At 39.0% G+C, this 23,698-nt stretch overlaps 1 protein-coding gene across 1 annotated transcript in view; it reads right to left on the minus strand.

Moving 5' to 3' along the window:
* Positions 1-23,666, minus strand: part of Zswim6 (zinc finger, SWIM-type containing 6) — a 189,492-nt gene extending 165,826 nt beyond the window's left edge. Inside the window, exon 1 of the mRNA XM_013025302.1 lies at positions 23,604-23,666. The gene's annotated coding sequence lies outside the window, so the exon portion shown is untranslated. The remainder of the gene's footprint in view (positions 1-23,603) is intronic.
* Positions 23,667-23,698: the final 32 nt, after the last annotated feature.

A 23,698-nucleotide genomic window follows, 5' to 3' on the forward strand; every position in this document is an offset into this window, starting at 1 on the left:
TCTTAAATATTCTCCATACAGCAGAGCTTTCCAGTATATCAGCTGCAAGATAGCAATATTTCAACTCTTGGAGCTGTCAGTCCCAAGGCCAGCTGTTTCCACCCACCAGCCCACTCATAGTTTATCTACAGTAGAAATCTCCTCATACCCCAGTGTACTGTACAAAGTATTATCTTCTGTGTGCTATGAAATGAGGCTACAAAACATTGCATCTAGCTCAGCACCTTGCACACAGAACAATAGCTCCTCTTTTACCACAGCTTAAAACACAAAGAACTACTTTGCCATTTCCAAAGTTTTTACTGGCAGCCTTCCCTATTTTAAGAACTTACAAGTAAAATGGAAACTATGCCAGTTACTCACCTACCTACAATTTTCTTATTTTTAATTTTGAAATGTAAATACAAGAAAGTTAATAATTGAAAGCATAGATCTTTTTGTGTGCATATTTGTGCCTAGATTTCTATCTTTTAGCATCAATGAATTATATAAGGGGGATATACATACAAACATAATAGATCTTTTAAGTAAAAGAAGAATATGTACTCTATGTTTATTTGCACTCATAAATAATATATTTCATTTTAGATTATTAAATACATAATTGTATTCTAAAGACAATCAAATGAAATTCAGAACACAGTGCTTCCTCAAAAGGCTAAACTGTAGTTAGCTTCTTAGGTTTCCATTCTTCTAAGTAGTTTAAAACAATACTATTTCAAATAATATTAGCCAAATACTGGGGCTGGGAAAAAATAGATTATATAAAAGGATGAGGAAATGCATGCATTGCAACAGAGGTTTTGAAGGAATCTTCAAGACTTTTTCAAAGACCTAGACATTATTAGACATTATTTCTACATTATTTTGGAATTTTTCAAGTTAATCTAGGTTTGGTGGTATACACCTATAATCCCAGCATTTGGGAGGTGGAATCAGAAATACATTGCCTTTCAGACCTGGGCTACATAGCAAAATTTGTTTGTTTTTTTTTTGAGAAAAAAAAAGAGGAAAGGAATATCAAGGAGGAAAGAAAAGGAAAAACATCTACAAATTACTGTTACAACCTATTAGTATAACTTCTACCAGCCAGTTTAATATTACTCACACCAAGAAGAGAAGACTGAAAAATCAAAAAGTAGTAATTATTGGTTTCAAAAAGGACATACAAAATGATAGAAATTAGATTTAAACAATATAGAAGGGAAAGACAGAGAAAAAAACATCAAGAATATTTATGGCAAGTTGCTAAAGAGAAATTGAGGGTGATCTATCTACCACAAGATGGCACTAACAAAACAGGGCAGCTTGGTAACCCTGACTAGGAAGACAAAGGGTACAACAGGTCCTTAAGTAAAAAGGAAGTAAAATGTCTTTCAAAAGCATAAAGAATTTTTTCCCTAAATTCACATGTGCTAGCCCTTGAAGAGATTTCCCTGGTCAACAGCAATTTTTTAATTGATTATTTAATTTTTTTATTGTAAATATGCTGTACAGAGGACTTACCGTTACATGAATGAGTACATTTCTTTTTTTTTTTTTGGTCGTGGGACTTGAGCTCTTGGCCTGAGCGCTGTCCCTCAGCTCTTCAGCTCAAGGCGAGTGCTCTACCACTTGAGCTACAGTGCCACTTCCGGTTTTCTGGTGGTTTATTGGAGATAAGAGTCTCACGGTCTCTCCTGCCTGGGCTGACTTTGAACCGCGATCCTCAGATATCAGCCTCCTGAGTAGCTAGGATTACAGGTGTGAGCCACCAGCGCCCAGCTAAGATTAGTACATTTCTTGTCAAACATTGTTACCCACTTCTGTGTTTTTCTCTCACTATCCCTTCTCCCACTCCTCACCCTGTAAAGTTTATTTCCAACAGTGTCTTGTATCATTGTTGCAATGGGTCATCCTTTGTTCTTGTTTCAGCATTTTGTTATTCCCCTTTCCTTCCCCAAATGTATATAAATGTATATACAATACACAGGGTACCAAAATCAAAGACAGTGATTGCCAGGGATAAACTAATGGAAATAGAAAAATGAAAGAACCAGATATCATTTTTAAAAGGCAAGAACTTTTTCCACTGTAGTCAGAAGGGAATGCTATGACAGAAGAATGATTGGAAAGATGCAATGTGAAAAGGATCCTCTACCCACCACTTCTGGCTCTGAAAATGAAACTTAGAGATGCTGTGAACCCTGGAAGCTTGGAATGAGCTGGCTAGCAGCTGTGGAGACAATTAGCACAATTCAGTTCTTCCAAGTTGTAGAGCCACCTGAGTTTTCTCCACAGCATTTTTTAAGGGAAATAAAATACTAGCCATCATACATTAGTCTGTCCTGCTCCTTTTCTTTTCAAACTGGACAGAGTCCAAAACAAATATAACACTTTGAAACCCTTCTTATGTATCTTCATACCAAAGGAAAACTAAAAACAAAGTTTAGCTTTTTTCTAAAGAAGCCAATATGTTTATAAGGAATAAGCTATAAAAATGAAAAAATAAAAGCCATTTTCCCAAATGATCACAAACAAGTCCACACTAAAGCCACCAGCACAACTATGTTCATTGGCATTATTTACCAGAGCTAAGATATGGAACCAACCCAGATGCCCCTCAGTAGATGAATGGATCAAGAAAATGTGATATGTATACACAATGGAATTCTATGCTTCCATCAGAAAAAAATGGCATACCCCATTCCTAAGAAAATGGAAAGACGTGGAAAAAATCATATTAAGTGAAGTGAGCCAGACCAAAAGAAACATAAGCTCATTTGTAATCATTAATAATTTAATAATTAGTATATGTCTAGCATAGTCCTAGAAGAGGATCACAATAGCTCAATAGCTATGTACATATGACCACATAAAATGATGCTAATTGAAATGAACTCCAAGATATGGAAACAATAAATTTTTTCCTTGTTGTAGTTGTTTTTAATGTACTGTGTGAATGAAGTTATTTCTTTTTTTTCTTTCAGTTTTTTTCCCCTTTGGTTTATCCCCTGTTGTCACTGTTTTTTATTTTGGTACTCTGTATCTTATAAATACATTAATCTGATTTGGGGAAGAAAGGGGAACAACAAAATGAGAAAACAGACAAAGGGTGAACCAATGTGATATTCATAAAACATTATGTTGGAAATGAACTTTACAACTGGAGTTGAGGGGGAGAGGAGAGAAGGTGGGAGAAAAAAGAGGGAGGGGGTAATAATGTTCAACAAGAAGTATACTCATTACCTTACTTATGTAACTGTAACCCCTGTGTACACCACCTTTACAAAAATAAATGAAAGCTGGGCTGGGAGCTTGCCTTGCATGCATGAGGCCCTGGGTTCGATTCCTCAGCACCACATAAGTAAAAAGAAAAAAGCCGGAAGTGGTGCTGTGGCTCAAGTGCTAGCCTTGAGCTGAAGAACTAAGGGACAGCGCCCAGGCCCAGAGTTCAGGCCCCACGACCAGACCAAAAAATGAATAAATAAATAAATAAATGAAAGCTAAGCGCTGGTGACTTACACCTGTAATCCTAGCAACTCAGAAGGCTTAGATCTGAAGATGGCAGTTCAAAGCCAACCTAGGCAGGAAAGTCCTTGAAATTCTTATGTCCAATAAACTACCAAAAAAAAAAGCCAGAAGTAAGAGTTGTAGCTCAAATTGTACAGTGCCAGCTTTGATTAAAAAAAAAAAAAAAACACCTCAGGGACAGTGCCCAGGCCCTGAGTTAAATTAAAATAAAGCCCAGGGTTAATCCCCCAGTACCACATAAGAGGTGGGAGTAGGGGTGAGAACTTGGCTAGTGGAAGTGCACATCTACAATTCCCACTACTAGAGTAAGAAGTAGAGTTGGATCAAGGTTCAAAGGTAAAAAGGAACAAGACCCTCAATCTCAATCAGCAAACCAAGTGTGGTGGCACACATCTGTAATCCTAGCTACACTGGAAGCACAGGTAGGAAGACTGGTCCAATGATGCCCTAGGCTAAAAAGTAAGACATTGCATCTCCCCCGAAAGTACGTTACTAACTAAAGCAAAAAGGGCTGGGGCATGGCCTAAGTGGTAGCATGCCTGCCTACCAAGACCAAGTTCAGGCCCTACCACTACCTAAGGCAATTAAAATTACAGATTAATGTCTTGGAACCAAGTTTTAAAAATCACTTTAGGGTGTTTAGTGTTGGTAAAATCTATAAACAAATGTAAGCAAATTATATCCGAATTGTACAAACTATATAAAAACAAAACCCTTACTATGAGATCAAAAAGCCTATAAAATACCAATAATTTAAAAATTTACATGAACATCATAATTTTAAAGTAGCCTTATTTTTAAAAAAAAGTAAAAACAAATAGTTGAAATTACCATTAACAATATATATTTTTAATACGAAGTATTATTATTTCAACTGTTCATAATGTTTATATTGTTTTTAGTTTTACTTCAATTTCTGGTGCATGGGTTATATGTATTTCCAACAACCAATTCACATCTCAAATACTCAATATTGCTATGTGGCTAGTAACTACTACCATAAGACAGTACAACTACTATTAAACAGCAATCTACCAGCCTCTTTATTTTATTTTTTTGGTCGGTCATGGGGCTTAAACTCTGGGCCTGGGTGCTGTCCCTCAGCTCTTCAGCTCAAGGTGAGCGCTCTACCACTTGATCCACAGCACCACTTCCCGTTTTCTGGTAGTTTATTGGAGATAAGAGTCTCACAGAAGGCTGGGAAGGTGGCTCAGTGGTAGAGTGCTTTGAGGCCCTGGGTTTGATTCCTCAGTACCACATAAACAGAAAAAGCCGGAAGTGGCGCTGTGGCTCAAGTAGTAGAGCACTAGTCTTGAGCTGAAGAGCTCAGAGACAGCGCCCAGGCCCAGAGTTCAGGCCCCACAACCGACCAAAAAAAAAAAAAAAAGAATATAGCACTGCCCCACATACTTTTCCTGCATGGGCTGTCTTTGAACCGCGATCCTCAGATCTCAGCCTCCTGAGTACCTAGGATTACAGCCCAGCTTTCTTTATTAAATGTGTTTATATTTAGCATAGTGTAACAACTTCTTGTGTTTTTTCATAAATTACTTGTGAATTGTAATTTTAAGAATTTGAAGCTTTAAATATTTGTTTTCAGACAGTTATAAGAAAACATTGGCTCCTGTCACCTAATACTGTATTTTAAGAATCCTCTCTAGAGGATCACATTGTAAACAGGTAAGTAAGCTATCATCACTACTATTTTACTTGAAGTCCCATAGCCTGGCCTCATCTCAAGTTGCCTTTCTCTAGCCCAAGGGAAAACTTAGCAGGTACCATAGGTCTCTATGGATCTCCAGGCTAAGGAATTCTCATCTCCTGGGCTTGTGAACAGGGAGCTAGGTCCTAACTACAAGCCTAACTAATCTCCAACTATTTGGTCCTTTAGCAAGAGAAACTGAGGTTACCTCATCACTACATACCAGCCAACAGAGTAATTCACAGTGAGGCTACCAGAAACTGATTTTTAAACTAAAAATAAAGCTGGGAGCTGGGAATGTGGCTTAGTGGTAAAGTGCTTATCTAGCATGCATGAAGCCCTGGTTTGATTCTCAGTACCACATAAACAGAAAAGGCTGGAATGGTGCTGTGGCTCAAGTGGTAGAGCTCTAGGCCTTGAGCACAGAGAGGCTCAGGGTCAGAGTTGAGACTCTGAGTTCAAGCCCAGGACTGGTGAAGGGAGGAAGGAAGGGAGGGAGGGAGAGAGGGAGGCCGGCCAGCCACCAGTGGATCATAGCTGGAAGCCAGCCCAGGCAGGAAAGTCCAAGAGACTCAAATCTCCTATTAAGCACTAAAAAAGCTTGAAGTGGAACTGTGGCTCAAGTGGTAGAGCAAAGAAAGAAAGAGAGAGAGAGGAAGGAAAGGAAGCAAGGAAGGAAGGAAGGGAGAGAAAGAAGAAGGGAGGAAGAAGGGAGGGAAAGAGGGGAAGAGGGAGGGAGGAAAGGGAAAAAAGGGAAGGGGAAGGGGAGGGAAGGGAAGGGAAAGGAAGGGAAGGGAAGGGAAGGGGAAAGGGAAAGGGAAAGGATGGAAGAGAAAGAGGGAGGGAGGGAGAAAGAAAGGAAGGAAGGATGGATCAGTCACATTTTTAATGTGATTAAAATACTACTTCAATTGTGAACTAAAATACAACAGACATATCAGCTTAATGTACCACCTTTAATTACTCATGATCTATAAAATGAGACCATATAACTTGTATAAAAAATGTCCAAGTAGATTACATAGTATTTTACCTTCGATACAAACCTAAGTGCAGGTATTGCCATTAAAAAGAAGCAATCTAAATGATAAGCATGGTGCTTTGAGTCACACACTAAACTTTTTTTTTTTTGGTGGAGGAACAGTACTGGGGATTGAACTTGGTACTTTGTGACTGCTAACAGAGCTCTAACACCTGGGCTACCACATCCACTCTTCCTTTTGGTATTGTTTATTTTCAAGGAAGGATATCACTTTATGCTCTGGCCAGCCTGGACAGCAATCCTCTTATTTGTGCTTCCCTGTGTCACTGGGGACAACACGTACATTCACTACACACCCCACTGTATTTCCCCTATTGCTAGAATAATGAACACATACTACTACTACTATATCCAGCCACTGGTTGAGATGGAATCTCTTAATTTTATGTTTAGGCTGGCCTGGAACCTTGATCCTCTGATCTCTGAATCCCAAGTAGCTAGGATTACAGCTTGAGCCACCACACTCAGCTCCTAAACTATTCTTAACATCTAAAATCTAGAGTATTGGCATGATTCTAAAATTCAGAGATGCTACCCTAACTAAAATGGTACCTCTAGCAAACAATCTCTGAGTCCCTCTAAAGGAATGGAATTTTTCCTTCATTTATCAGAAAATAAGTTTCTTTAGAACATAAAACTCTTGCCATAGGCATAAGTACACTTTTGTGTGTATGTCCAAGCATACTGAGATAATTATATACCTTTGAGACTTAAATATATCTGGTGTCACCACACACCACAGGCATAGTTATTTCATTTTGACCCGTTCACTCTAGAGTAATTTACTCATCCCATAACTTGGCCATAAAAAAAGGAAAGCGCATTCAATGTTTCAGCAACCATATAACATCACCAACCATATAACATAGGCAATTTTTTATTTGTTACTTGAATAAATCAGTTAAGTTAAAAGTGTTAAAATTATAACCAATTATATAAGATCTCCTAAATTTTTAACTTGTGACCAAACTACATAGAAAGTTGCAAATGCTACAGACTCAGCTATGGCACAAAAGTTAAACACATAAGCAGTTTACTAATTTGAGGAAGGGGTATGATATAGTGAGGACACAAAAATAGCTAAAAGACCTATTTTTACTCTCCTGCAAACAGACATACTTCCTAAAAACAAAGGGAATAAAAAAAATAATTAAAATTAAAAAACAGTAAGCCTTGCTCTAGATTCAACAGGTTTTTAGGCTATAATTTTGTAGTAATAGAATTACCACAGCACTTCAGCAACTTGCTGAAACTCTCCATTGACAAGGTTCAAGTCTGAAGACCCATAACCATCACCCAGTAAGAGCACCTCCCAGTAATGTCTCTTATACCAATTTTCTCCTTGAAGTCTTTCTTGTATACACTGCCTCCAAGTCTCCAGTAAAACGAAGAAATTAAAAAGAAAGTAATCATTTCAAAACAAACTCTAAAGTTATCAAATGTGTCTGAGTCTGAGACCATTAAGAAAAAAAGTCTAGCAAAGAAAAAGACATCTTCAACTAAGTACAGTACAACTTCAAGGAGCACGAAAGTATAAAATATAGGTTATTCATATATCTATTTACCTGGCATAAGGAAAACATAACAAATCTAGAAGGCATAGGACACCATTCTCTGAGTGGTTCCTTCAATCATGTTTAACAAAAGTTGTTCCTAGCATACCTGCAAAGAAAGGTATGAAAACAAAAAGAACCCACTTAAAGCATGTGAAGTCTAGGTATGCAAATCTACCACAGACCACCTGAGTGCTGCAGGACAAGTAACTTACAACCCCATGACTATTTCATCAGAGGTAAAGTGAAAACCCCTTCCTCCCCAAGTTTGCAACAGGACTAGACATCATGTTTATAAGGAAGAGTACTAATACTCAAAAGGTGGTAGATATTTTGAGCAGCAACTTTTTTCAATACAAATTTCAAATTGGAGCTGATTAAAATCCTCACCCGCAACATTAAAAAGTTAAGTTTCATCATGATGGCTTTTAATACAGTATACTTAATTGATATTTTTACCTGCATCATTCTGGCCTGCTACCTTTTTCATTCTCTGGGGGGGGAGGGACCAGTTTGGGGGCTTTAACTCAGGGACTGAGCACTATTCCTGACCTTCTTTTGCTCAAAGCTAACACTCTACCACTTGAGCCACAGCTCCACTTCCAGCTTGTGTGTGTGTGTGTGTGTGTGTGTGTGTGTGTGTGTATGTGTATGTGTGTACACACATGTGATTAGAGATAAGAGTCTTACAGACCTTTCTGCCAGGCTGGCTTCAAACCACAATATTCAGATCTCAGCCTCATGAGTAGCTAGGATTACAGGCTTGAGCCACTGGCCTGGATGGCCTGCTACTTTTAAATTTGATTAATATGAGGAAGCAAATAGTAAAATTATAAATTATAAATGAAAAAAGACTGAAAAGGAAAAGCTGAAATACAGACAAGAATGCACAGAATACGTAATAGGAAAAATCATATTCCACTCACATTTGAAGTGGCCCACAGTAACCCTGAACATGAACTTTGTCCAAGGCCAGTTCTCTGCCTATCCTAACAAACACAATTGCTTGTCCAGAATTAAGGAAAAGAGAAAGAAGTGAATTACATTTGCAAGAACACAGATTTCTGCACTTACTACATACTTACCATCCTCTTGAAACCTGCAGTTATAAACATATGACTTTTATTTTTTTTCCAGTAAAATGTGGCAATCTGAATTTCTCAGTCCATGTCATTTAGACCCACATCCCAATGCAATTCACCCTAATAAGCTCCTTTACTATAACTAAACACAATAGAGCTTCTCAAACTCAATGTCTAACAAGAAAGGTAAATGCAAATGTATTTGAGAGTGGCCAAAATGACAATAAACACAAAATAAAGCTCTATTTTTCAAATTAGCATGTTCTTTATGCAACAAGTTAGGGGTAGAGACAAACTGAATCCCAGTACCTCCTAGAAAGTTAGAAACCTATTCCCAAAATAAAACACCACTTCATTCATTGATTTAGCAAACTTTTATTGAGCTCCAACTATAGTGCCATGGATAGAAACACACATTATACATATACATAGTCATACAAATACAGACTTTCTGCCCTCCTGGAGCGCACAATCTAACAGAAGAAATGACAACAACAAAATAAAACAGCACAGAAAACTGTGATTAGAGTTACAAAGGAGAGAAATGTTTGCCCTATTCCAAACAATTAAAACATGAACTAGGCATAGAAGAATTCCACACAGAGAAAAGAACATGGAACAAGGCAGTGGCTGGGCAGCATGGACACAAATGAAGGACAAGGAAGACAATGTACAAGAGGCAGATGAGAGTCAGGGCTGAACCTCGTACACCCATGAATGACTTTGATCCTATGAGCAAAGGGAAACCACTGAAGATTATTAGCTGGAAAAGAATACAAGGTAGATAGTATAGTCATATCAAGTACTTATAAAAACACCCAAATCAAACAAAGCTACTGCTAAACTATAAACTAACACAAATCCAAACCTTATACTTACACTAAATTTTAAATAAATTCAGTCACCAGCTCTAATATCACCATATTCTAACACATCCAAAATAAACTAACATTTTGATAATAAATCACATGAAAAATCTTGAATGAAACCTGAATTTGCTCAATTTTAAAACCACCCATGGCGGGAAGGGGGGGCGGGGATGAGTTGGGGAAGTGGGGAGGGAAGTGATGATGGGGGAAAATAAAGGAGGCAGTAACAATGCTCATTATGAAATGTGCTCATCACTCTATTCATGTAACTGTAACCCCTCTGAACAGTTTTACGATAAATAAATAAAACCACCCATCTTAGAATAAATATATTTTCTATTGTTAAAATGAATTGTTAAACTTTTTTTCTACTGTAGCATTCTTATTGAAAGCAAAAAAGCAATATAGTTTTTGGAATTTCTTGTTATTCCCGAAACATCTTAAACAAAATACTTGTTTGGTAAGTTAAGAAGAGAGATCCACAAAAAAAAGAAGCTCCTCTGACAAAGTTCCATAAGGAACACTGTTTGAACACTGTTTACAGGGACTATAAAACCACACTAATCAAATATTTGAGGCCAGACTATGTTAGACAGTGAAAACATGTCTCAAAAAAATTAAGAAACTAAATGTAAAAATGTAAATGAAACATCTTTCTGTAAACTATTGAATCAGCAATTCATCATTCACTAAGTCACTCAATTTAAGCTTTCTTATTTTCACAAAAGCAAATTCAGCAGAATTTGACTACTATCAAAAAGACAAAGTAAAGAGTACAGCAATTTTATTCTATTTCCCTATTTTGGCCAATTATTTTTTGGTATCTAAGGAAGAGTGTCATATCAATATGCCAACTAATATTACCCCAACATTCAACAGATCTAAGTACATTACACCATTCTTTACTGAATAAGGAAATAATAACCAATGATTCTATTGCTATTCAGGGTATTCCACAGTATACCACAAATCATCCCTAACACCAATATTATTCTTCCTTTGGTCAAGTAAGAACAGAACTAGTAAAACTTACATTCTATTTAAGTGCAGTAGATAATTAAGTAACTTTTTAGTTCACACATATATCCAAAAGATTAAAACTTGGTTTGAAAGCATAGCTATTGCATGTTCAAAATCTAGATCCACAAACTGGTATTTATATGAAACCCGACCTGCTCCCCAGGTTATTCACAATAGCATTTTCAAGTTAAATATATTACAAGAGTATTGGCCAAATACATAAAATACACAAATACACAAAAATAGTATTAAGACTACTGTGACCACGATAGGGCAAATGCCCTTCTTTATGTCCAATAACACCTATGATTATATAAACCAATTCAGACTCCACAACTTAAATAGCAATTGCAATTGTAATGATGCCAAGACATAGTAAATAAAATCAGGGGGCTGGGAATTTGGTCTAGTGGTAAAGTGCTTGCCTAGCATTCATGAAGCCCTGGGTTCTATTCCTCAGTATCATATAAACAGAAAACGTTCTAAACGGTGCTGTGGCTCAAGTGGCAGAGTGCATGCCTTGTGCAAAAGAAGCTCAGGGACAGTGCCCAGGCCCTGAGTTCAAGCCCCAGGACTCGGAAAAAAAATGTTGTATTTTGGCTGGCATTCTGATTTAGTGGTAGAGTGCCTGCCTAGCATTCATGAAGCCCTGGGTTAGATTCTTCAGTACCACGTAAACAACAAAAAAGGCTGAAGTGGCACTTTGGCTCAAGTGGTAGAGTGTTAGCTTTGAGCAAAAAATCTCAGAGGCAGCACCAAGGCCCTAAGTTAAAGCCCCATGACCAACCAAAAAAAAAGTGAATAAAATCAGGAAACTTTCACACCCCAGAGTAGTACATCAAAATTACAGAATTGAGCTAGGTGCTAGTGACTCACTCGTGTAATCCAAGTTATTTAAGCAGCTCAGATCTGAAGCCTGAGGTTTGAAGACAATGGAGGCAGAAAAGTTCATGAGACTGTCTACTATTTAGACAGTGAAAAGTCTGAAGTGGAGGTGTGGCTCTAGTAGCAGAAGGCCAATCCTGAGCAAGAAAGTTAAGGGAGAGCAAGTCCCAAATTGAAACCCTAATACTGGCACAGGTGCCCAACACACACACACACACAGGTGCCCAACACACACACACACACACACACACACACACACACACACACACACACACACACACACACACACACACACACACACACACACACACACACACACACACACACACACACACCCTGAGCTGGATATATCTGATCTGCAAGGCAATTTTTAAATCTTCTCCAATCTAGAAAAAAACTCTATATTACATGTCCCAAGTTTTTATTTATTATTTCAATTAAAAATCTATCATTCTTTGTAAAAATGCACACTGCATTTCAAAAGGTACAGATAAACACTACACAGCACAGAATATGTCTAAAACTTGGCTCCGTTTGATTAAAAAAAAACTATTTAATTTTTTTACATTTGCCAGCAGTCCCACCAAGTGTTGGCCCTATGCCATCATGGCCTGGTGCCAGCCTGATGTAGGGCCAGGCTAAAAATAGCAGTTAGGCAGCAGCTGGAACACATAGGTCCCTCTGACCTCAGCTTTATTTCCCTAAATCAAGGGAGATTGGAGTAAGAGAGGACAACTACGAGGACTATGAGGACCTAAAACACTCTCTACAGGTTATTTCATATGTCTTCTGATCTTTTCCCTTTTTTCCTACCACACCCTCACACTTCCATTTCATCCATCTCAAACCCAAGAAAGACAAGAACAGAAGAAAAGTAGGAAAGAGAGAGAGAAAAAAAAACAAAAGAAGAGACCTCTGAGGCAGGCTGCCTTCAAAGCTCTAGCTTAACTCTGCTATCATCACAAAGCAGCTGCTAGTCAGTTTACTCTTCAACTTTACCATTGTCTACAGAAGACATAAACCACAATCTAAGACTAGACAGGCTAAGTAGGCTGAGGTTCATGAGACAAAAAAAAAAAAAATTATACAACTGATATAATGAGGGAAAGAAGGAAAGGAGAATTCTAAGATGTCATGGAGAAATAACACTAAAAAGCAATCCTAAAGAATAAGACAACAGGGCTGGGAAGGTGGCTCAGTGGTACAGCGCTTGCCTTGCATGCATGAGACCCTGGGTTTGATTCCTCAGCACCACATAAGCAAAAAGAAAAAAGCCGGAAGTGGCGCTGTGGCTCAAGTGGTAGAGTGCTAGCCTTGAGCTGAAGAGCTGAGGAACAGCGCCAGCCCAGCGTTCAGGCCCCACAACCGGACCAAAAAAAAATAAAATAAAATAAGACAACACTTAAAGTTTGCTCATATATAAAATTCAAATTACAACTTTCTAGTATTTGAACATTAGGCTTGTATTTTATAGTTGTTATACAAGTATGATCATCTCCATGTAGAAATGAATTAATAAAAAGGAGGAAAGCAGGAATGAGGTTCAGTATGACCAAACATAGTATACACCCTTCAACCATGTGCTGGTCTTTACCAAGGAAAGGCAAGGTCTTCAAAGATACCAGGCCCTGTCCTTTGAACCTAAATTATAAAATAGCTATAGTTCACTCATAAAAATAATAGGTGCTGTCAGCAAACAAATGAGAGTAAAGTTAGGCAAATACAAAGTTCCAAATTATACTCGTGTAATTAAGAAGAATGAAAAGTTGATTCTCATATAGGAGTCTTCCTATATAATATATTCTTATGCATATTTTCTGTAACGTATCTTCCAGCAGTGGAGATCTGACATCACCAATTAATAACGAAAAATTGCTCTAAGTAGCTGGGGTTCTGGCTCAAGAGTTCTTGTCTCTAAGGCCCCAAGTTTAATCCTTAGTACATTACTTTAGTTTGGTGTGGTGGTACAAGCCTATAACATCAGCACTCAGATGCCTGAGGCAGGAGGATTATGAGTTGGAGCCAGCCTAGGATACATAGCAAGACCTCTCTTTAAAAAAGAGAGAGATTAAATACAATATAAGACCAGGCAGTCACTTGAATTTTATGCACATTAATTCATTAAATGAGCTTCTAATTTATCTGATCAGCTTACTGGGTCAGTAAGAGTTTAAATGTACTAAAAGATCCTACTGAGTCCTTCCAATTAACATCAGGGTTCAGCCACTGCACACGAAAAACTACATTCTTAAAATAATGCTAAATCTACTATTCACAAGAAGTGGTATGGTTAATCATAGTACTTTTAAATGGCCTTAAAAATGAAGTAAGCAATTTCATAACTCTGCAACACACAGATAACTAAATCTAACCTGCAAGCTACTTTTCCTTGGAAAGTTTAACTTCTCATGAAATTGATCTAAATTCATCTTCCATCAAGCTAAAATTCATTTTAAATTAATTCATAAAATTCATTTAACTTAAAGCTAGTTCCAAGATGTAGTTCTGTGGTATGCAAGAGGCATTGGGTTCAATCCTTAGTAATGGGAAGACAAGACTATTAAACTAAAATTTTATTCAAGCAAAATTGTAAGACATATTTAAAACAAGAGCTATGAACACAATAAATATCCTATCAGTTTGAAAGTCACTATAGAAAGAAGCAAGAGGTTTTAAGTTTAAAGACAATCTAGAATAGGTACTGATGATGCATCAAAGCTATGATGCTTACAGTGTTAAGAGGCTGTATCTGGCTCTGTTATTTCAAGCCTGTATGGGGACAGGAGGAGGGTGGATGAGAAGGGAGTTATTTGCCCTCTTCTCCTGTGCTTATTTCCTTATCAGTAAAATGAGAATACCAGTGCATACCTGTGACTGCTGTAAAGAAACAAAGAATTTAGAACTGTATTTGGTTCATGGCTGTTATATAAAGGTTAGCTGTTATTACTCTTACAATTAATAAATATTTATTGTAGTAAGAATCCTACCATAATAATTTTCAGTTCACTTAGTAAAGAAGTACCCTCAAACCATGCCAAAAGTCGTTACATATTAAAAAGGTGACATTGAAGTTTGGGACCACATCAATTACATCAAATACATGAAGTATATGAGTGTGCCCTTAAGGGCTATGTTACTACTAGTCACTGGTGATAACAGGAGTTTGCCTACTGACAACAACAGTGGCATACTTACAAAAACCTATCAAATATGAACAATAAACACACTAAATAAAAACCAAACATGGGCTGGGAAAGTGGCTCAGTGGTAGAGCGCTTGCCTTGCACGCCTGAGGCCCTGGGTTCGATTCCTCAGCACCACATAAGCAAAAAGAAAAAAGCCGGAAGTGGCGCTGTGGCTCAAGTGATAGAGTGCTAGCCTTGAGCTGAAGAGCTGATGGACAGCTCCCAGGCCCAGAGTTCAGGCCCCACGACTGGACCCAAAAAAAAAAAATCTTCCTCGCATTATTTCTGTTACACAGAAGCATTTAAACTTTCAGTTTATTTTTTATTATATATGTAATCTGTGTATACTCATACAGCTATAATATAGTTTTACAGTCAACAGTCATAACTAACTTTTCATGAACTTTTAATCTCATAACATTACATTTCCAAACATCTACAAATACTTAACAACAGCACCTACTTTGCATTCTAGAACAATTGCTGAACTGAAGCCAATAAGATTTAGTCTGAAACTAAAGTGCTACCTTGAAAATACTTTGATAGCATTCAATAAAATTGCCAACAGGCTTGTCAATTTACATTCAAGAATATGCTTGCTCTGATTTCTGAGCAAATATTCTCAGTAAACCAAAGCAAAGTCCATGTTGTGAAATACATTCAATGTTCAGCTTTCCAATTTGCTGTCCCACTCTATAAACCATTTATCCACCATGTCAGGCCCTCAATTTTATCATCAAGAAAATGGAAAAGGCTGGAATCAATGTTATCTTTTCATATCTAAAACCTCAATTCCTCTTTATATAATACAGAACAGCATAATTCTGTTTTATTAATAAAATCAACTTCTCGTATGGACTTCTGCTCACAGAAGTCACTGAAATATGACTGAGATGACAATAGTCAAAGTATAACTGGGTTTATCAGTCTCTTTTGTTGCTTTTGAATACTATAAATGTTTATAGCAGCTGACACAAAACTAGTTATCACTCAAGAATTCCAGATGTAGTTACCCAGGTGTAATGGTATTTGATCGCAATCCCCACCCTTAGGAAAACAAGATGGAAGGAACAAAAGTTGGAGACTAATCAGGATTATTCATCAAGATTTTGCTTTCAAACCAAAATGTCCATACAATATTTTGTACAGTAATCCCAGTCATGTAGAAGACAAAGAGGGTCATCCTGAGCAAAAAGTTAGTGAGGACCCCACACCCATCTCAATCAACTATTCAGGCATGCTGGCATACACCTGTGAGCCCAGCTACAACTAGAAAGCTCTCAGTCAATACTAATCATGGGAAACACTCAAGACCATGTTTGGAAAAATAAAGCAAAAAGGGCTGAGGGATGTGGCTCAAGTGCTGGAGTACAACCAAAAAAATAAAATCCACCCATAAAATATTGAGCATACCCCTAGCAAGTTTCCTTACTATGAACTGGAAGTCAATGTTTCAATCAAGTGGAAGGTTCAAAATGGGAAGTAGATTTTGAACTGCATTTTTGCCAAGATTTGTTTTAGCTCTTCTTTTCTAGATGAGAAAAAAAGGAAGCATGCAATTTTTAAAGAACTGAAAACTATGCACAAAGCATAGTCTTAGCAGCACACAGGGCACTAAAGACTAAAAAGATACTGGATTTTTTAAATAAATGGGACCAACACACTTTATTTTTAAGAATCTGGCTAAAATTAGCAAGAATAGCTTTTGATTAAAACAAAAAAATGTAACATTTTTCTCCAAATTACCATTTGATATTGATTGCTCAGGAGATGTAAAGGAGGAAATTGATCATGTTTTCAAATTCAGAGTAATCCCCAAACATTTACATGTCAAAAGTTAATAAGCCAAGGAAAGTAAATTAGTCTTTTTATTGTGAGAAATAGCCACTTTTAAATTATACCACAGTAATTTGAAAGGTGACTAGAAATGGTTTTGCAGGTTTGATGTACTTTATTATATTAGCCTTTTTAAAAAAAGTGTTTGCTCATAAATCTATTTCTAAGACAATCATATGTAGCAGTAAATCCGTTTTCTTTTGTAGCTATATGTGCTCTTAAATACAACAGTTTAATCAGTAATCGTTCAAATTTAATAATTATTTCTATGAAATTTTCTAACACTAAATAAGCCTAAGTATGCTTCCTAAAGGTATCAAATTCAATTTACTCCACTGGAGGAAAGGTACACAGAAATATAAAAGATACATTTAGAAATAGTACAGCTTCAAGCTAGGCACTGATGATGTGGCTATAATCCTAGCTACTTGGGAGGCTGAGACCCAAAGATGGAGGTTTGAGACCAGACCAGCACAAAAGTTTGCTAGACTACATCTCTGAAATACCAAAAAGCTGGGGTGGATCTAGAGCTTAAGTGGTAGAGCCATCAGCCAACCAAGCATGAGGCCGAGTTCAAACCTCAGTACCTCCAGAAAAAGGAACAGTACAGATATAATTTTTAAAAAATTTAAGGGGCAGCTTTCTTAAAACATGTCTTTTCTTCCTCCTTAATAGCTGAAATCTCACATTCTTAAACAGGTAATATGTGACCGGAATATAAATTCCGACCTATAACTTTCCTATATGAAACATTTAGAGTTAGCATTGAGACAGTAATTGATTACTTATTATGAAAAGAAGCCCAGGATAAACATCTTAAAAATCAATAAGGACATGCTTAAGAAAATTAGGACTCTAATGGTTTGATTAATTGCAATAATGCTTCTTTTAAATGACATGTTTCACATACATCCCAATGTTTCTAGAAGGGAAAAGACATCAGTCTCACATGCATAAAAAGAGTGAAATTCAATACAAAAAGGAAAAATAACAGGGATGGCCTTTTTCAGTCCACTCTTAACCCAACTGAATAGCAAGAAATTACAAGACTGGGGTTGAAGAACATGAGTAGTTCAGTGGAAGAGCACTTGCCTAGCACACATGAATTCCTGGGTTCAATCCTCATCACCACAAAAATTAACTAATTCATTAAATTAGAAGACCAAGTAGAGATACTGCTTAACACAAACCTGAAATTCTATTTTCTATTTATTGTTAAAGTCTTTGGTCTGCAAAAAACACTGTCTACTGAACAGTTTAGATTTCCTCCTCTCTAGACCAATACCAACCATCAGAGAATAGAGTATTATGGCTAATGCCACAGATTCTTCACCTAAAACTGAACATTTAACAACCTGTACAACAATGATGTATCTAGTACTGATTACCTTCAGAAATCAACTGTAAACAAACATCTGGACTCAGAAAAAAGAAACAAAAATACTTATTTGAATGGTTTCAAAATTGCTTCTTTTCTGTACTTTACTCTTTCATTACACAAGACATAAAAAGAGCTGGGAACATAACTAAGTGTTTGAGCACTTGCCTGGCATGTGTGAGGCCCTGTGTTTCACTCACACACACACACCCCGGCACGGCAGAAAAAGAAACCTATACAAGATTATTCTGTATTTTAACCTTGAAAATGTATTCAATAAAATGTAATGCTGCCAACTTAAAAATAAAAACCCAATTCTAAAAGTGCATTCAGAATTACACTTTTTTGTTGCTTTGCTTTTGCTTTTGTTTTGGGGCTTGAACTCAGAGGCCGGGCACTGCCCTGAGCTTCTTTTGCTCGTTAATGTTCTGCCACTTTGAGCCACAATTCCATTTTCAGCTTTTTGGGTGGTTAATTTGAATCTGAGTTTCACAGACTTTCCTTCCCTAGCTGGCTTATAATGATCATCAAATCTCAACCTCCTAAGTAGCTAGGATTACAGTCATGAGCCACCAGCACCCAGCTAGAATTACTTTTATATAGTCAACTCTGATCTGTAATGAAAACCAAAATATTCAAAGCTCAGTAAATTATAGCTGATTATAATTTTTATTCATCTTCATTCTAATAATGATTCCCTTTTACTGCCTTGCCCCCTTAAAAAAATACCATTTTTTAAGTTCTGAAAAGACCATAACAATGTGAATGTACGGACCAAAGTCTTGATAGACTTCTGGCCATTACCTCCCTCAAAACTAAAAAAAACACAATCAACTTTTTTTAAACTTATTTCCTGGGGTTGGGGATTTAGCTCAGCGGAAGAGCACTTCCCTTGTAACTGCAAGGCCTGAATTTGGTCCTCAGGTCTGGGGGAAAAGGGGGAAAATGTATCTCCTTCCTTCTTATACAAATGACTATAGTTTTGTTTAGACGTGTCTTGTTTCTAAAATGATTATTTTCATCAAAATAAGGAAACTGTGTTTCAAAACTAAAAAGTATTCTAGGTCTTTACAAAGAATTTATATGTATGTGTATGCTCGCACTCACCTCAAAACACAAATAAGAACCAAGGACAATTTTAAGTTCCTTACTACAAATACTATATGTGGTAAGATAGGCCTAAGCTAACCTCCATGCACTCCGCCCCCAAAACCTCACCTAAGCACTCTTCTCCAAAGACACCACTCTTCAATGCTTGCTTAGCCTTCAGATGCTTACACACGTCTTTTTGTTTTAAACACACAGTATTCTACACAAAGGTATTTTTATTTGCCTTTAAATAGATAGCCTTCCTTGTTAGAATATATAAATCTACTTGGTTTTTTTTTTAATAATAGCATAGGATTCCATTGAGTGTATCTTAACCAGTTCCCTTCTGATAGACCTCAAAGCTGATTCAAGTGTCTCAGTACTAAATTGAACACTGCTATACAGAATATCAGTATTTATAAGACAAATTCCTAGAAATAACACAAAAAGACTTACAAAGCAGTAATGTAGGCAGTGTCCTCTTCTACTTCGTCAACCATTTTTACTACTTAGTTATCTTCTTGCCAAGGTGGTAGATGACCACAACATCTCATTAGTACCTGTCTCACATTTCTTGAAAGATAAGTATGTTTCTTAACCATTCACATTCCTTTGTTTTTCCTACTGGGTTAACAGTCTTTTTGTTTTTTTAAGAGAACTGGCAACCGGGCTACACTCCAGGTCTTTTTGTCCTAATCAAATTTTAGATAGGTTATTTATTACGCTTTTGCTTGGGGCAGTTCACAGACCATGAACCTCCTACCAACCTCTGTCCCACATACCTAGATTACAGGTGTACACTACCGTTTTGTTTTGTTAATAAAGATACAATCATGATAACTTTTTGCCTATGTCAGTCTTAAACTGTAATCCTCCTACCTGTGCTTCCCAAGTAGCTCGAATTACAGGCATTAGCCAGAGTGTACTACAGCTACTGCTGCGTTTTAATAAATTTAAAAATTGGGTTTTGTTGTTGTTGTTTGGTTTGGGGATTATTTTTTTGCTAGATTTTGGTCAAACGTGCTATAAATATTTGCCCTGATTAGCTGGCTTCAGTATTTGGTTTATGGTGTTGACAACCTGAAGAAATTTTTGTTTTTATCCAACATGTATCTGTCTTCTCCTCCATAGAAGGCACACACTTAGGTGGAAATTTGCTTATACTGCAATTTCTAAATTATTAAACAATGTAGATAATACATATACCAGCATCACTGGAGGTGGTTCTCTTTTGATATTATTTTTAAAACTACATTTCTATAAAACTTTCTATAGTCCACTAATAAGCAGTTCTGCATCAATCAAAAATTGTTTATAACTATTATATAAAGGTTTATGCTGAGTGCTGGTGGCTCATACATGTAATCCTAGCCACTGGTAAGATTCAGATCTAAGGTTTGTTGTTAGAAGCCAGCCCAGGAAAGAAAGTCCGTGAGACTCATATCCCAAAAAGCCAGAACTGGAGCTGTAGCTCAAAGTCATAGAACACTAACTTGAGTACAAAAGCTCATGGACAGCACCCAGACCTTTGAGTTCAAGCCCAGGAGCATATCACACTCACACACACACACAAAGGTTTATTACTTTTAAATGCAAGCAGGTTGGCTCTCCTCTCTTTAATCCTTAGATAATCTTAGACAGCATAAATGTAAAATAAAGAATGTTTTCCCTATTATACCTATATTTTGGTCATCTCTATGGGAGTCAATTCTTTCTATATTATCAAATTTGTAATTTCTCAATAACAGAAATCTGTTTCTGGTGCTATCAACAAAGTATATTGTTCTTTTTCATCTCCAGTTCTGAAACTAACAAAAAAAGAATCCTACCTTAAATCACAAATATAAAACATTTCTTGTAAATTACTATATGATTCAAACCACTTATGGCTAAATTAGTTGCTTAATCTAGTCACTCTCTCTCCATTACTCTATCTAGGGGGGGAAAAACCTGGTCATAAGTTTTCTTTCTCACAGTGCCAGCTGCCAGGCATTTAACAGCCTTCCATCTCTAAGCTGACTGGCATAAAAAACACAACTTGGAAGTTAAGGATATTGGCAGAATTTAAAGGAGAAAAAAGAATATTTTCCACAATTTGTACAGCACTTGTTTAAGCACGTATGTAAGTGTTTCCGAAGTGGTGGTCAATTCTTCAAACTACACTAGCAACATCATACTCCACATCAACTACTGACAAACTCCATTCAGTGGCTTCTGTCCCCTTCAGGGACCAAAGAAAAAGTTACTATTTTCTTTTACAAGTACTCATCCAGGCCTCTTCCACTGATGAAAGCAGGCAAAGCCCACGCTGTGTGTCTGTCTCCTAGAGAAGATTGCATCTTTTATTTATCGCCCTTTGGCTTTATTTTCACAGTGAATTCCTGGCTTAAATGCAATCAGCCAAGAAACCCTCCCTATGTGCTCTCCTGTCATTCCTCATTGCTTGCAAGCAGAGTCAAGCACAGAGGGGAGAAAGAAAAGAGAAAGGGGGGGGGCGCTCAACATTGCCAGCAAAGCCATAAAAATAGTTTTTTTTATACGGAGAAACCATAGATATGTTTCAAACTGGCAAGGGGGTGGGGGGACAGAAAAGATACCGCTTGAAAGACTGTTAATCAGACGTTTAAAAGGGGAAGGAAGGGGGGGTGGATAGCTTCAGAAGCTTGCCCCTCTCTAGACAGAAGGAAAGGGTGCTGAGCACAGAAAAGGCAACACTGAGAGCTGCCTTTGGAAATAAATGACCATGCAGAAAATCACGTTTGCAGATTGCATTAGAATTCAAATTAACCAGACAGGATTAAAACAAATCTTAATTCTCTCTTGGGGCCACTATCCAGACCCCCTTCCCACTCCCAAATAGAAAGATAAAAGAAAGTGGCTAACAGAAAGAGGAAAGGCTAAGTTAAAAATCAAAGAGATTGAGATGCTTCCAAATCTATCCCCATTCATTTGGAATGGTATTCACCTCTGTAATTTCAACTAGATTTAACCTGGGAGGGGATTAGAAAATATGCTATTTTGCAATCAGAAAAAAAAACGGGAAAAAGAGTTGTACTATAACACTGCTCACTGCAGTCCAGCTCAAATATTTCCATCGCTAACGGCTGGTAAAGATATCTGGTCAGCGAGGAGAAGCAAAAACATTTTAGGGATGGGAGGGGCTGGGGCCGCTTTTAAACTGGGTTTTTGAGAAAACTCATAAGATCTGTCAGAGAAAGGAGAACTGTGCAGCTTTAAATCACAAGTCCTTCTCTCGCCTTTGTCAAATATCTTCTACTTTACAAGCCCTGAAAAGAAATAGACTCTTTTGTTTGGTTTCCCTTTTTCGGAGGGTGACATAAAATTGAAAGGGGCACAAATAAACCTGAAAAAAAGAAGAACAAAGTGCCGGGTCGCGCCGGGCAGCGGCGCCCAGCCCCGAGTCTGCGTGCCCGCAGCCTGGCCGCGAGCTGCCCGTCCGTCCGTAGGTGCAACTTGGGTTCGCCCAGCGCCCCGAGACCTGACCCGGGCACAGACCCAGGTCGGGCGGCGGGGGGAGGGGGGCCGCGTCTGGAGCCAGCTCGTCGAAAGGGGGAAACGCCAAGTGGCTCCCTCTCGCCTGGCGCCCTCTCATTCAGGGGCGTCCTGGGGCGAGAGGTCCCTCAGCTCGCTCCCGCCCGCCTCCGCCTCGCTCCGGTGGTGCGAGAGGCACCGGAGGAGGGGGTGGGGGGGGGTGACAGGACAGACTCCGGGCAGCCGGCGGGGATCGCCGGACCAGATTCCGCAGAGACCCCCCGGGTCCCCGCCCGTCGGAGCCCACAGAGAAGCGGCCGCTGAGCCGGTGTTAAACGCCCCCCCCCAGCCTCAAATAGCGGGGGGAGGGGGGGAAGGTAGAAGGAAAGCAGAAAAGAGAAAGGGAGAGGAAGAAAGAGGCCGGGCGACAGGCACGGGAAGAGGAGGGAGCGAGCGGCCCGGCCCGACTCGCCCCGGCCGGCATTGTCTGCGCGGCCCGCGCCCCCTCCCCCGCCCCGCACAGCCCCACCACACACCCGAGTCGGAGCCCCGCCGTCCGCCCGCTCCTTTGTCCACATCCGCCCCCCCCGGCACCGGCGAGCAGCTCTCCAGGACGTGCGTGCGGAGGGGAGCGGGCGCCGAGGAGCGGGTCGGGGACGCCGGCACCCACCCGCGGACCCTGCCGAGGGGCGCGTCCTGCTGATTCATTTCCCACTCGCGCCGGCCCGTCCGGGGAGCCAGGGGGCGGGGACCGCTGTGAGGAAATGGGCGCAGCGCTCCGAGAACCGTCCGGGCCGCAGAGGGCACCGGGCGGGCGGGGGAAGGGGTGGGGGGGGGAGTGCGGACATGAGCCGGCCGGGCGGAGCGGGGGGACTGACCCTGAAGAAGAACGGGCTGCCCTCCCCCCCGACTGACCGACAGACGGACAGACGGCCCGAGGTCGCCCCCGTGACTCACCGACTTGCAGGACGTTGTCGACGCAGCCGCTCTCCAGCAGCGCGATGCCCCGGCGGAAGGGCAGCCGCGTCTCGTCGCCGCTGTCCGCCGCCCCG

The sequence above is a fragment of the Dipodomys ordii genome, unplaced genomic scaffold (assembly GCF_000151885.1).
Source record: "Dipodomys ordii isolate 6190 unplaced genomic scaffold, Dord_2.0 Scaffold83, whole genome shotgun sequence".
Classification (NCBI taxonomy): Eukaryota; Metazoa; Chordata; class Mammalia; order Rodentia; family Heteromyidae; genus Dipodomys; species Dipodomys ordii.